The sequence below is a fragment of the Lithobates pipiens genome, unplaced genomic scaffold (genome assembly GCF_037356315.1).
Source record: "Lithobates pipiens isolate NorthernLeopardFrog02 unplaced genomic scaffold, aLitPip1_a1.2 Scaffold_16, whole genome shotgun sequence".
Classification (NCBI taxonomy): domain Eukaryota; kingdom Metazoa; phylum Chordata; class Amphibia; order Anura; family Ranidae; genus Lithobates; species Lithobates pipiens.
This window is the reverse complement of record NW_027507748.1, coordinates 435,105,275-435,117,310: the sequence shown is the minus strand read 5'-3', so window position 1 is coordinate 435,117,310 and position 12,036 is coordinate 435,105,275. Positions and strand designations below refer to the sequence as shown.

Below are 12,036 nucleotides of genomic sequence, written 5' to 3'. Positions count from 1 at the left end.
ATGGATTTCGTTCCACTTTACAATTGTGTCCCACTTGTTGGTGATTCTTCACAAAAAATTAAAATTTTATATCTTTATGTTTGAAGCCTGAAATGTGGCAAAAAGTTGAAAAGTTCCAGGGGGCCGAATACTTTCGCAAGGCACTGTAATTCATGTATATTTAATCCATGGTTTATTATATAGAGGTTTGATGCCCAAAAATGTTTTTTACCATGGATTATAACCTGGCAGGCCGCAGGAAAAGGGGGGGTATGAGAGTGCCCCCCCCCCACTCCTGAACCGTACCAGGCCACATGCCCTCAACATTGGGAGGGTGCATTAAGGGTAGTGCCCCCCCCAAAGCACCTTGTCCCCATGTTGATGGAGAGAAGGGCCTCATCCCCACAACCCTTGCCCAGTGGTTGTGGGGGGTTTGCGGGGGGCTTATTGGAATCTGGAAGACCCCTTTAACAGGGGCAGCCCCAGATTCTGCCTCCCCCCGTCTGAATTGGTATTGTACCCCTACAATTTCACAAAAAGTGTCAAAAATGTTAGACAAGAGACGGTTTTTGACAATTCCTTTATTAATTTCTTCTTTTCCCGCTTCTTCTTCCATCTTCTTTCTTCTGGTCTTCCTTTGGTGGTGTTCTTCCTCCATCTTTTTTCTTCTTCTTCCTCCGGTCTTCTCATCCAGCATCTTCCTCCAGCTTTTTCTCCGCTTTGTCCTCCCCATGATCTGCCTCAGTGGGAGTCTTCCGCTATGTGTAACGCTTCTGTTGAGGTGACAGCTCTTATATAAGGGAGGGCGGGGCCACCTGCTGATTCCACCCCCCTCTGCATGGTGACTTGATATCTTTCCTCATGTTGTCAGAGGGGGGCGGGGTTTCTACAACCTGCCAGGTTGTGTGCTTGGATAAGGGTCTGGTATGGAATTTTGGGGGGGGCCCCACGCCATTTAAAAAAATTAATTTGGCGCGGGATTCCCCTTAATATCCATACCAGACCTGAAGGGCCTGATATGGAATTTGGAGGGGACCCCCACGCATTTTTTTTTAAATATGGTTCAGGGTTCCCCTGTGGGGAAATCCCATGCCGTTTTATTAATGAACTTTTATGTGTATTGCCGGACCGACAAGTCATTATAGCCAGATTTTGTAAATAATTCCAGAGACAGTAGAAATGACTAAACCTGGCTGGATTGTTAACCACTTGCAGACCGGACCATTTTGCTGGTCAAAGACCAGACCACTTTTTGCGATTCAGCACTGTGTCGCTTTAACTGACAATTGCGCGGTCGTGCGACGTGGCTCCCAAACAAAATTGACGTCCTTTTTTTTTCCCACAAATAGAGCTTTCTTTTGGTGGTATTTTATCACCCCTGCGGTTTTTATTTTTTGCGCTATAAACAAAAATAGAGCGACAATTTTGAAAAAAACGCATTATTTTTTACTTTTTGTTATAATAAATATCCCCCAAAAATATATAAAAACATTTTTTTTCCCTCAGTTTAGGCCGATATGTATTCTTCTACATATTTTTGGTAAAAAAAATCGCAATAAGCGATTATTGATTGGTTTGCGCAAAAGTTATAGCGTTTACAAAATAGGGATAGTTTTATAGCATTTTTATTAATAATTTTTTAATATTATTATTTTTTTTTACTAGTAATGGCGGCGATCAGCGATTTTTATTGTGACTGCGACATTGTGGGGGACCCATCGGACATTTTTGACACATTTTTGGGACCATTGTCATTTATACAGTAATCACTGCTATATAAATGCAGTGATTCCTGTGTAAATGACACTGGCAGTGAAAGGGTTAACCAGTGGGTGGCAGTGTAGGGGTTAAGTGTTCCTAGGGGTGTGTTACTAACTGTGGGGGGGTTGGGCTTTCATTTAGTGAACACTGATCTCTGCTCCAATCACATGCAGCAGAGATCAGCGTCACTAGTTGCTAGGCAGAATGGAGAAATGCTGTTTACTCGGCATTTCCTCCATTCGGCCGCTCCGTGAGACGATCGCGGGGATGCCCGCGGCGATAGAGTCCGGGGGTCCCGACTAGCGCGGGAGCGCGCCGCCGGCGGCGCGCTCCCGATGGCAGGGCGGCCATGAATATTGGACGTACCTGTACGCCAATATGCCTGCCCGTGCCATTCTTTCGACGTACATCGTCGTGCGCTGGTCGGGAAGTGGTTAAAGAATGGGACTATTACGTTGCAAGTTTTAATATTTGTGATAAGACCCCAGGGTGATTTTACAGCTGTTTGTGCTTGAATCACCTTTTGTCCTCTTATTTTTTTTTTTTTTTTTGGTAAAACTGTTTATCATTGTCACTTAGGCCTCATTCAGGGCTCAGCGGGAGATCTCACTGAGTGGGGAAGGGCTTATCGAGCGCCGCTGGATTCTATGGCTAGATTAGATGAAAACAGACAGCATGTCCGTTTTTTTTTTCCGGAATCCGGACGCAGTGCCATCCGTCTGCTTTTGGCAGGTTGGATTGGGTCGGATGTCGGCGGACATTTCACCACCGACATCTGTCGCTCTATAGACCAGCATGGAGTGCCGTTCAGGTCCGCCTTCAAAACTAACAGGTGGACCTGAACGGTCTGACAGTGTGAAAGGGGCCTTAACCTACAACGTTACTATCTACAATTACCTCTTTGCCCCATGGAGGGGACGTTGGCTATTTTGTTTATGTACTTTGTTTCCTAACAAAATCTTACTAAAGAGGTACAGGCCATATGCATGATTTGATAAAGAAGCCATTCTAATCTTGTGATGTATGTGGTATATATGATTCTCAAGTGTTTGCAGGTCTGGTCAGAGTGTTTTGCGTTTTCCCGCGGCTGCTGTAAATGTAGGTAGAGTGTACATGAAGCCTTAGTCCCAACAGCAGTAAGTAAGTGAGGGCTGGTAATATAGCTGCTGCTATTGATTTTAAACTCTGAATCAGGAAGAGGAAGAGCAAGTAATTGGGGCTTAATGTTGTAGATGAGCATTACTAGACTACTGCTCCATCTAGTTTTTTCACTGAGACAAGTAAAGGCGCAATTTAACCGAAGCAATAAACACAATGGGAAAAAGAACTCTTTTAGTTTTTCACTGGGCAAGCCCTAAGTCGTTCTCTAGAGGAACCCTGAATAAAGGGATTCCTTTTTTCCCTTTTTGTGCAGTGTAAATACATTATGAAAAAACATTCGGGCCTTAAAATATAAAAACAATAGCATATCACAGAACAGTAGGGGTGCAATGGATCAAAAAACTCACGGATCAGATCGTTCCTCGGATCAGAGTCACGGATTGGATCATTTTTCGGATCCGCAAATAATAATTTAATTTGAAAAAACCTGTGAAAATTCCACCACCCTATAGTCCCCACTGTAATATCCACAATCTCCCCCACTGTAATACTGGCTGGGTATGGCTGGGTATCGCTAGGGTATTGGCAGGCAGGGATTCGCTAGGGTATTGGCAGGCAGGGTATTGCTAGGGTATTGCTGGGTACGGCAGAGTGTTGGCAGGGTATTGAGGGATGGCTGCTTCCATCTCAGGATCTCTCCCCTCCACTGTACAGGTTAGTACAGAGATGGGAGAGGGGAACCGGCGTCATGACATAACGCCGGTTTGTTTACAAGTGATCGCTCCGTCGGAGCGATCATTGTAAACACCCTGGGTGTAGAAAGATGGCCGCCGCTTCGGAGCTAGGCCGAAGCAGCGGCCTTTCCTAAGGCCGAGACCGCGGAGCACTCCGTGGTTCGCGGGGTGACCCATTCGGATCACAGATCGGTGACTATCTGTTGTACCCCTACAGAACAGAGTGGTTTAACCCCCCGTCACATTTTAAAATATGCCACTTACATGGTCCTAGTTTCTCAAGCTGTGCTGCAGTTATAAATTCTGGCCCGGAAAAACAGTCTTGAATGTTTGTAGGTAGAGTATCCCTATATTGGTTTATTAGTCCAAATTGGTGAAAAAAATTGAAAAGTGTATTCATGATGTTTTGGGATGTCTCTGGAAATAATTCACACAAATAGAATTGGTATATAGGTTGGGTTTTAACTCTGCATATGAGTGTTTTTTTTTTTATTTTTGTTTTTTTTTTTAAATCCTATTCTCAGATTAAATTGCCTAGGCTTGTCAGAGTTTGACTAACTCAGAATATGGGCTCAGTGAAGAATATACTACGTTTTCCCTTTTTTTTTTTTTAATGGTAAGGAAATGTTCCCTCAAAGTTCCTTACCCTTTTGCCCTTACCCCTCCTTAGTAGGTCCCCCAGTAGACCAATTTTTTTTTTTTTTTTAAGTTTATTTTCAAATAAACTAAGCACATTTTGTTAGCTGAAACAACTAATTGATTACTATTTTCATAAACTATTAATTGGCCAGTAACAAAATGGGGTTAAAGTTAATGAGTCTGATGATATTTACTAGATTGACCCCTTAATAGTATATCTCTCCTCTAATAGTATATACACTATCATTCCTCAAATATTATATACAGTATATATCTCCTCTAATAGTTTATACAGTATATCCCTGCTAATAGTATATACATTATATAGCCTCTAATAGTATATACAGTATATCTCTTCTAATAGTATATACAGTATCTCCTCTCTTCTAATAGTACCGGTATATACAGTATCTCTCTCCTCTAATAGTATGTACAGAATATCTCCTCTAATATATATATATATATATATATATATATATATATATATATATATATATATATATATATATATATATATATATATATATATATATAATATTATACAGTATATCTCTTCTGTCTGTTATTCTCAGAGTGGATTAGATATTTTGCTCCCTAACCATATAGTTGGTTATTTATATTTACTACTGCATAGAGATATTTAAGAATAAATTGCCTCTTTTTAAAACTTTACATATTCACTAAATTATACACCACACTTTTTTTATTTTTTATTTTTTTAAGGTTATTAACCAATTAATCAAAACAATCTGCCAACTAATTGATTATGAAAATAATCGTTAGTTGCAGCCCTACATTTTGTATGTGTGCTCAAAATACAGGGTGCATGGGGATGAGTGGCCCCAGTAATGAAAGGGTTTAAGGCCAAATCCAACCAACGTTTTTTTTTATTTTTTTTTATTTAGTTTTTAGTTTTTTTTTTTTTTTGAATGGTGTGGAAATGTGTTTTTATTTTCTTTGTCCTTGTGTGGGAGATTTCTCCTTGCTTCCTGTCTTTCTCCTTGCCACCTGCCTTGATTGGGATGAAGCACAATTGGAATACAGACAGCAGGGAACACAATTTTTGTAAGTGTTACGGCTTCTGTCAGATTTTTATTGCTGTCTTCAGTTCCTGCCAACATGAAGGGTGTTGGACAGAATAGAAATTAAGGTTGAAGCTTTTCGGACACACACACACTGCATCATAACATCATAGTTTTGGCTGATAGAAATTAGCATTTGTTTAGTAAAATTGTTAGCGTCTTTGCTTTTAGCAGAATATTTTAGGATGAAAAGCAGTTGATAAAATAATTTTATGTATTTAGCTTTCCACTAATTCTTTTAAAATGACTCTTTCATTTTTTTTTTCCCCCCTTTTTTCTAGAGCTGCCACTAGATATACTGCAGTCTAGTGGATCATTATTTTCTGAAAATCGTCAACCCTTTTGTATGTAAGTACTGTAAAATGTTCTTTGTGAATCAGTTTATTATTTGCATTGTAATATATGAACTTCTCTTAGAAGTAATAAGTTCCGTTAAAGAAATGACAATACTGCAACTTAAACACAAACTCTTCCCCACTCAGTCCACAATGTGGGCTGTCGCCATAATCTGCAAGTAACAAGATGCCCTCCTCCAGTAGTAACAGGTCCAGGTGCCAGTCACCACTGGTACCGTATTTTCTGCAGCTGCTTTGTGTCTTGTGACACTCCTCTTCAACCATTGGGTGGTCATTGACGATATAACCCATTTGCAATTTACTGCAGCTCCGTTACAACACACACACACACACACACACACACACACACACACACACACACACACACACACACACACACACACACACACACACACACACACACACACACACACACACACACACACACACACTATATTAACAAAAGTATTGGGACGCCTGCCTTTACACACCCAGTCTTAGTCCGTAGAGTTCAATATTGAGTTGGCCCACCCTTTGCAGCTATAACAGATACAACTCTTCTGGGAAGGCTGTCCACAAGGTTTAGGAGTGTCTATGGGAATGTTTGACCATTCTACTAGAAGTGAATTTGTGAGGTCAGGCACTGATGTGAATGAGAAGGCCTGGTTCGCAGTCTCCACTCTAATTCATTCATCCCAAAGGTGTTCTATCGGGTTGAGGTCAGGATTTTGCAGGCCATTCAAGGTCCTCCACCCCAAACTCATTCATTTGTGGACCTTGCATGTGCCATGTTGGAACAGGAAGGGACCATCCCCAAACTGTTCCCACAAAGTTAGGAGCATGAAATTATCCTAAAATATCTTGGTATGATGACGCCTTAAATGTTCCCTTCACTGAAACTAAGAGGCTAAGCCCAACCCCTGAAAAACAACCCCACACCATAATCCGCCCTCCACTAATTGATTTGGACCAGTGCACAAAGCAAGGTCCATAAAGACATGGATGAGCGAGTTTGGGACTGACTGCTTTGACTGGCCTGCACCTCAACCCGATTAAAACACCTTTGGGATGAATTGGAGCCAGGCCTTCTTGTCCACATCAGTGCCTGACTCTTAAAAATGCGTTTGTGGAAGAATGGTCAAACATTCCCATAGACACACTACTAAACCTTGTGGACAGCCTTCCTAGAAAAGTTATAGCTTCAAATGGCAGGCCAACTTAGGATTTGAACCCTACGGACGAAGACTGGGATGCCATTAAACGTCATGTCCGTGTAAAGGCAGGCATCCCCATTCTTTTGGTAATAGTGTGTATGCAATTGTTTGTGTTTTTTTTTTTTCCTTTTTTTAATTTTAAGCATTAGTTCTATTTTAACTCCTTCTCTACCAAGATACTTTTTCAAATGTCTTGGTACCCACAGGGTTAAAACAAGCTCACAGCAGCCGTAAGCTTAATATTGAATTTTTTTTATTTTTTTAGCCGACTCCCAGCTTTCATGTGAAAGTGATCCCTTACAGTACAGTAATTTTATTTATTTATTTTTTTTGCCATTTTCGGTGGGGCAGGTGCAATTACCATTGGCTTGGCATGTTCATTTATTTCACACAACCCCATCTTTAGAATTTGTGTATTCTGTTGTGTTTGTGTGCACTAAAATTCATTTTAGCATATTTTATCCTAAAAATATGCATTTGATAAAATATAACACAAATTCCACCATTTTATTTCTATTTGTTTTTATGACATTTTTAGGGGTTTAAAGTAATTTTCACGTGCTAAAAATGTAAACAATTTGCCCTGGTAGAAGAGTGGATAAGAAAAATGACATGATCTAATTCACAATAGTGTGTGTTTTTGTTTTTTTCTTTTTTCTTTTCAATAAGTGTACTCTGTCCTGTCCTTAAATGGTTGGTTCAAAATAACATATTTTAAATGTGCATGCTATTAGTTTAGCTTACATAGGGTTTTATAATTCATGTAATTCAATGTAAACCATGTAAATAGTGAGGTTTCATACACCGAGGGGGACAGTGTTTTTAAATTATGACTTCACACAAGGCGCATAGTTGTGTGCTGTAGCATTAAATGGACTTCAGAATCATGGAATATGTCCTCTCACTCACAAATAATTACTTACCATGGCTCTATGAACTCCAGCATGTAAGCACCAGTAGCATGTCAGCTAGTACAGCAAAGAATGGTGAAAGACTGCAACAGCCAGTGTTGCATTGTGGCTCTACATATATCTATGCCTCAGCACCAAAACCCCATATACCCATGTACGACATGAAGACTTTTTTTTTTTAACCCTTTGCAGTATAATGCATTGTGTTCACCTGCCAAACCAAAAGTCCATAGTATTTTGCTAGATATTTTTTTTTCTTCAAATTTTACAGAAGTCTCCACCAAATTAAAACAATATGAGACATAAAGTATACAGCTAAGAATATATCATGAATTTTCAGGCGACCAAATTGGCAGCTGTCAATAACTACCACCAATCAGACAGTTCAAAAACTCAAAGCATTAGGTGGGTATATTGTTCCATCAGAGATAGAATAAGAATAGAAGACTAGTGGGACGGATGGAGACTACCAGATGGTACAGTTGGAAAATCATGAAGTCAATGTGAAACTTAAGCATAAGTTATTTGTGTTTTTACAGACATCTGCCATCTTTAGGAAGAACTCGTTGTCTTCATATGCATGTTGCTGAGAACATTGTGCTTCTGTGCTAACCAGAGATATTCCATTGGGCAATAATTGCATACCTCCCTTGACGGAACTGTCCTGGGATTTCAACAAAATCGGGCAAACTGGAAAAACCAAGGAGGAAGGATGTCAGGAAGGTGGTGTGGATAATTGTACTGTCGGGAGGATTTGAAGAGTAGAGGAGGATTTGTGCTGGGTGGATTTGTTCTGGGAGGTAGGGTTGGGGAAGAGAGGATTTTCTATAAGAGGGATACGTGCACCACAGTTCACGATCTCCCTGGCGTGTCCCTCATTCTCAGATTCTAAAGTTTGGAGGTATGTAATTGCCATATGCTTACAACCATGCATTAACTTGAAGAACATTTCTTCCGTGTGAAGATCAGCAATAGTTATCCTACTATGCTGCTGCCACGCACAGATAATACTTACCCCAAGATTAATAGGTAGTATTGTCTTATTGTGTGATTGAACCCTTTACCATGCCTGTTCTGATTGTGTGCAGTCGTTCTGTATCTTGTGCAAGGACTAAAAGGGGCATTTATAAAAACTAGGGGTGCACCGAATGGGTTTTTTGCTGCCGATACCGAAAATGAAAAATACACTAGGCCGAAAACCGAAACCGATACCGAAACGGCACTGATACCGAAAATGACTGTTTTTAAAAAATATTTTCATGCAGGAGATGGTCAGAGACTGCAGGCATGGTGCAGGAGATGGTCAGAGACTGCAGGCATGGTGCAGGAGATGGTCAGAGACTGCAGGCATGGTGCAGGAGATGGTCAGAGACTGCGGGCATGGTGCAGGAGATGGTCAGAGACTGCGGGCATGGTGCAGGAGATGGTCAGAGACTGCGGGCATGGTGCAGGAGATGGTCAGAGACTGCGGGCATGGTGCAGGAGATGGTCAGAGACTGCGGGCATGGTGCAGGAGATGGTCAGAGACTGCGGGCATGGTGCAGGAGATGGTCAGAGACTGCGGGCATGGTGCAGGAGATGGTCAGAGACTGCGGGCATGGTGCAGGAGATGGTCAGAGACTGCGGGCATGGTGCAGGAGATGGTCAGAGACTGCGGGCATGGTGCAGGAGATGGTCAGAGACTGCGGGCATGGTGCAGGAGATGGTCAGAGACTGCGGGCATGGTGCAGGAGATGGTCAGAGACTGCGGGCATGGTGCAGGAGATGGTCAGAGACTGCGGGCATGGTGCAGGAGATGGTCAGAGACTGCGGGCATGGTACAGGAGATCAAAGCAGCCTCACCAGTTCCCCTCAGATGCAGCCTGCCAGATAAAAATACATGCACAGTGTTTTCCATGTATTCCAATGGCTGTAGTTCACACCATGCAGTCAGTTTCCGGTGCGGAAACTGACTGCATGGTGTGAACTAGAGCCATTGGAATACGTGGAAAACACTGTGCATGCATTTTGTGCAAAAAAAAAAAAGCACACGAAACTGCATCTGGTGTTAACTGGCCACAAGCTAGCTACCTGGTTCCTTTCCAACAGACTTCTATTGGGAATGCTCATATCGTAACCTCTACTAACAATAACTTAACCCTTCCCCATTCTATCACATGGAGATAAAAACCTAGCTGGGTCAAAATCAAGATTAATTTTATTTTTTATTATATGGTCAATAAAGGGAGTACAGCCTTTGTCCTGTGACCTGGTGTTATATAGCATGGCTACATTCACACAAGTGGCTAGAGGTAGATAGTTTCAGAGGCAAACAAATGACTTTTGGATGCAGCAGCACTGTGGGCACAAAAAACGTGTGATTTAGCTGCGGACAAAACTCTGCAATGCTTGCCCTGGGCACACTCTTTCCCCCTCATGCAGCTTGCCAGTGTCTAAATGCAGCCTCACCCATGCCCGGATCAGAACGGTGATCTCCGTGTGTCACGGAGCTGTGCATTGAATTGCCTGGGCGGCTGCAGTAACAATGTCCCGCCTCCTGGAATCACGTCACGCTGATTCAATGTCCCGCCATTGGATCAGTGTACAGTCTGTCACAGGAGGCGGGACATTGTTACTGCAGCTGCCCAGGCAATTCAATGCACAGCTCCGTGACACACGGAGATCACCGCACTGTCGGGCGGGACGAAAGGAGGACAGAGGACTGGGGACGGGCAAGGAAAACACCCATGCAATGGGCGGCACCAGGGGGCGGAGCCCCACGAGACCCCACCCCCATTTTCGGCCCCATTATCGGCAAGATTTTCCTTTCGCCATTTTGCCGAAAACACCATTTTCGGCCGATATGTTTCGGCGCCCGAAATTTCAGTGCAACCCTAATAAAAACGGCCGCAGACAGAATTTGGAGCAGCTGTCTATAGTAACTAATCAGCTCCTATCTTTAGCTTGTTCAGTTAAGCTTTGAAAAGGAAGAAAGCTGAATGGTTGCCATGCACAGCTGCTCCAGTCTTCGGCAGGGTATACACATATCGAAATTTGGCTGGCACCCATTTCTGTTCAACAGAAGTTGGTCTGATGACAGGCTTCTGTCGAACAGTCCTGCTGGAAAATCGGCATTCAATCAGTGCATGCAGCTAATGACTGCAGCACTGATTTGTGTGTTCTGAGGGGGAGGCAGGGGGGAGGAGATGAAGTCCCTGCTGTCAGAATACACCTGATTTGGATGTAAATACCCTCAAATTAAAGCTCATAGTCTGCAGTTAAAGCACACCTTGTTTGTTTAATTTCAAATCCATTGTGGTGGTGTATAGAGCCAAAAAGATTAGAATTGTGTCGATGTCCCAATATCTATGGACCTATAATTTTGCCCCTGTACAAGTCATTAGTAAGAACTCATCTGGAATATGCAGTTTAGTTTTGGGCACCAGTTTACAAAAAAGGATATTGGGGAACTGGAAAAAGTGAGAAAGTGCAGAGAAGGGGAACCAAACTGAAATCAGATTTGTTTGACAACTTCTGTCTTTTATGAATCCATGCTGTCTGTTGCTTAAAATATATATATTTTTTCCAGCAAGAACTAGTCTATGTGGTCTTTTATTAACCGCTTCAGCCCTGGAGGATTTTACCCCCTTTCTGACCAGAGTGCTCTTTGCGATTCAGCACTGCGTCGCTTTAACTGATTGCGCAGTCGTGCAACGTTGCACCCCACAAATAGAGCTTTCTTTTGGTGGTATTTGATCACCTCAAAAACAACAAAACGCAATTTTGAAAAAAAAAAAAAAAACACAATATTTTGTACTTTTTGCTATATCCTCAAAAAATATATATATAAAAAAAATCTTTCCTCCATTTAGGCCGATATATATGCTACATATTTTTGGTAAAAAAAATTGCAAAAAGCATATATTGATTGGTTTGCGCAAAAGTTATAGCGACTACAAAATATGGGATAGTTTGTGGCATTTTTATTTTTTCTTAGCAATCTGCGATTTTTGTTTTGTTTTTTATCATGGTGGACTCTTTTGACACTATTTTGGGACCATTATCCTTTTATACAGCGATCGGTGCTATAAAAATGCACTGATTTACTGTGTAAAAGACACTGGCAGGGTAGGGGGTTATCAAGGGGTTAAGTGTGGCCTAGAGAGTGATTCTAACTGGAGGGGGGGGGGGTGGGCTTCCTTAGGACAACTTTGTTCTGAAGCCCCCGGCTTCAGTCTAGACTCACAAAGAAACAAGGTGAGCCCTGAGAGCAGGTGGGGCTGCTGCATTTTAGTACTAAA

The 12,036-nt window shown here is 42.0% G+C and overlaps 1 protein-coding gene across 5 annotated transcripts in view; it reads left to right on the top strand.

The window, feature by feature from the left end:
* NCK2 (NCK adaptor protein 2) overlaps positions 1–12,036 on the top strand; it is a 107,514-nt gene that overhangs the window by 35,851 nt on the left and 59,627 nt on the right. For 3 of the 5 annotated variants that reach the window (XR_013274583.1, XR_013274582.1, XM_077482636.1), the window contains exons 2-3: positions 5,578–5,644; positions 8,296–8,479. The exons of 1 other annotated variant lie outside the window; for it this stretch is intronic. The gene's annotated coding sequence lies outside the window, so the exon portion shown is untranslated. The remainder of the gene's footprint in view (positions 1–5,577; positions 5,645–8,295; positions 8,480–12,036) is intronic. One more of the 5 variants, XM_077482637.1, reaches the window with a different exon arrangement.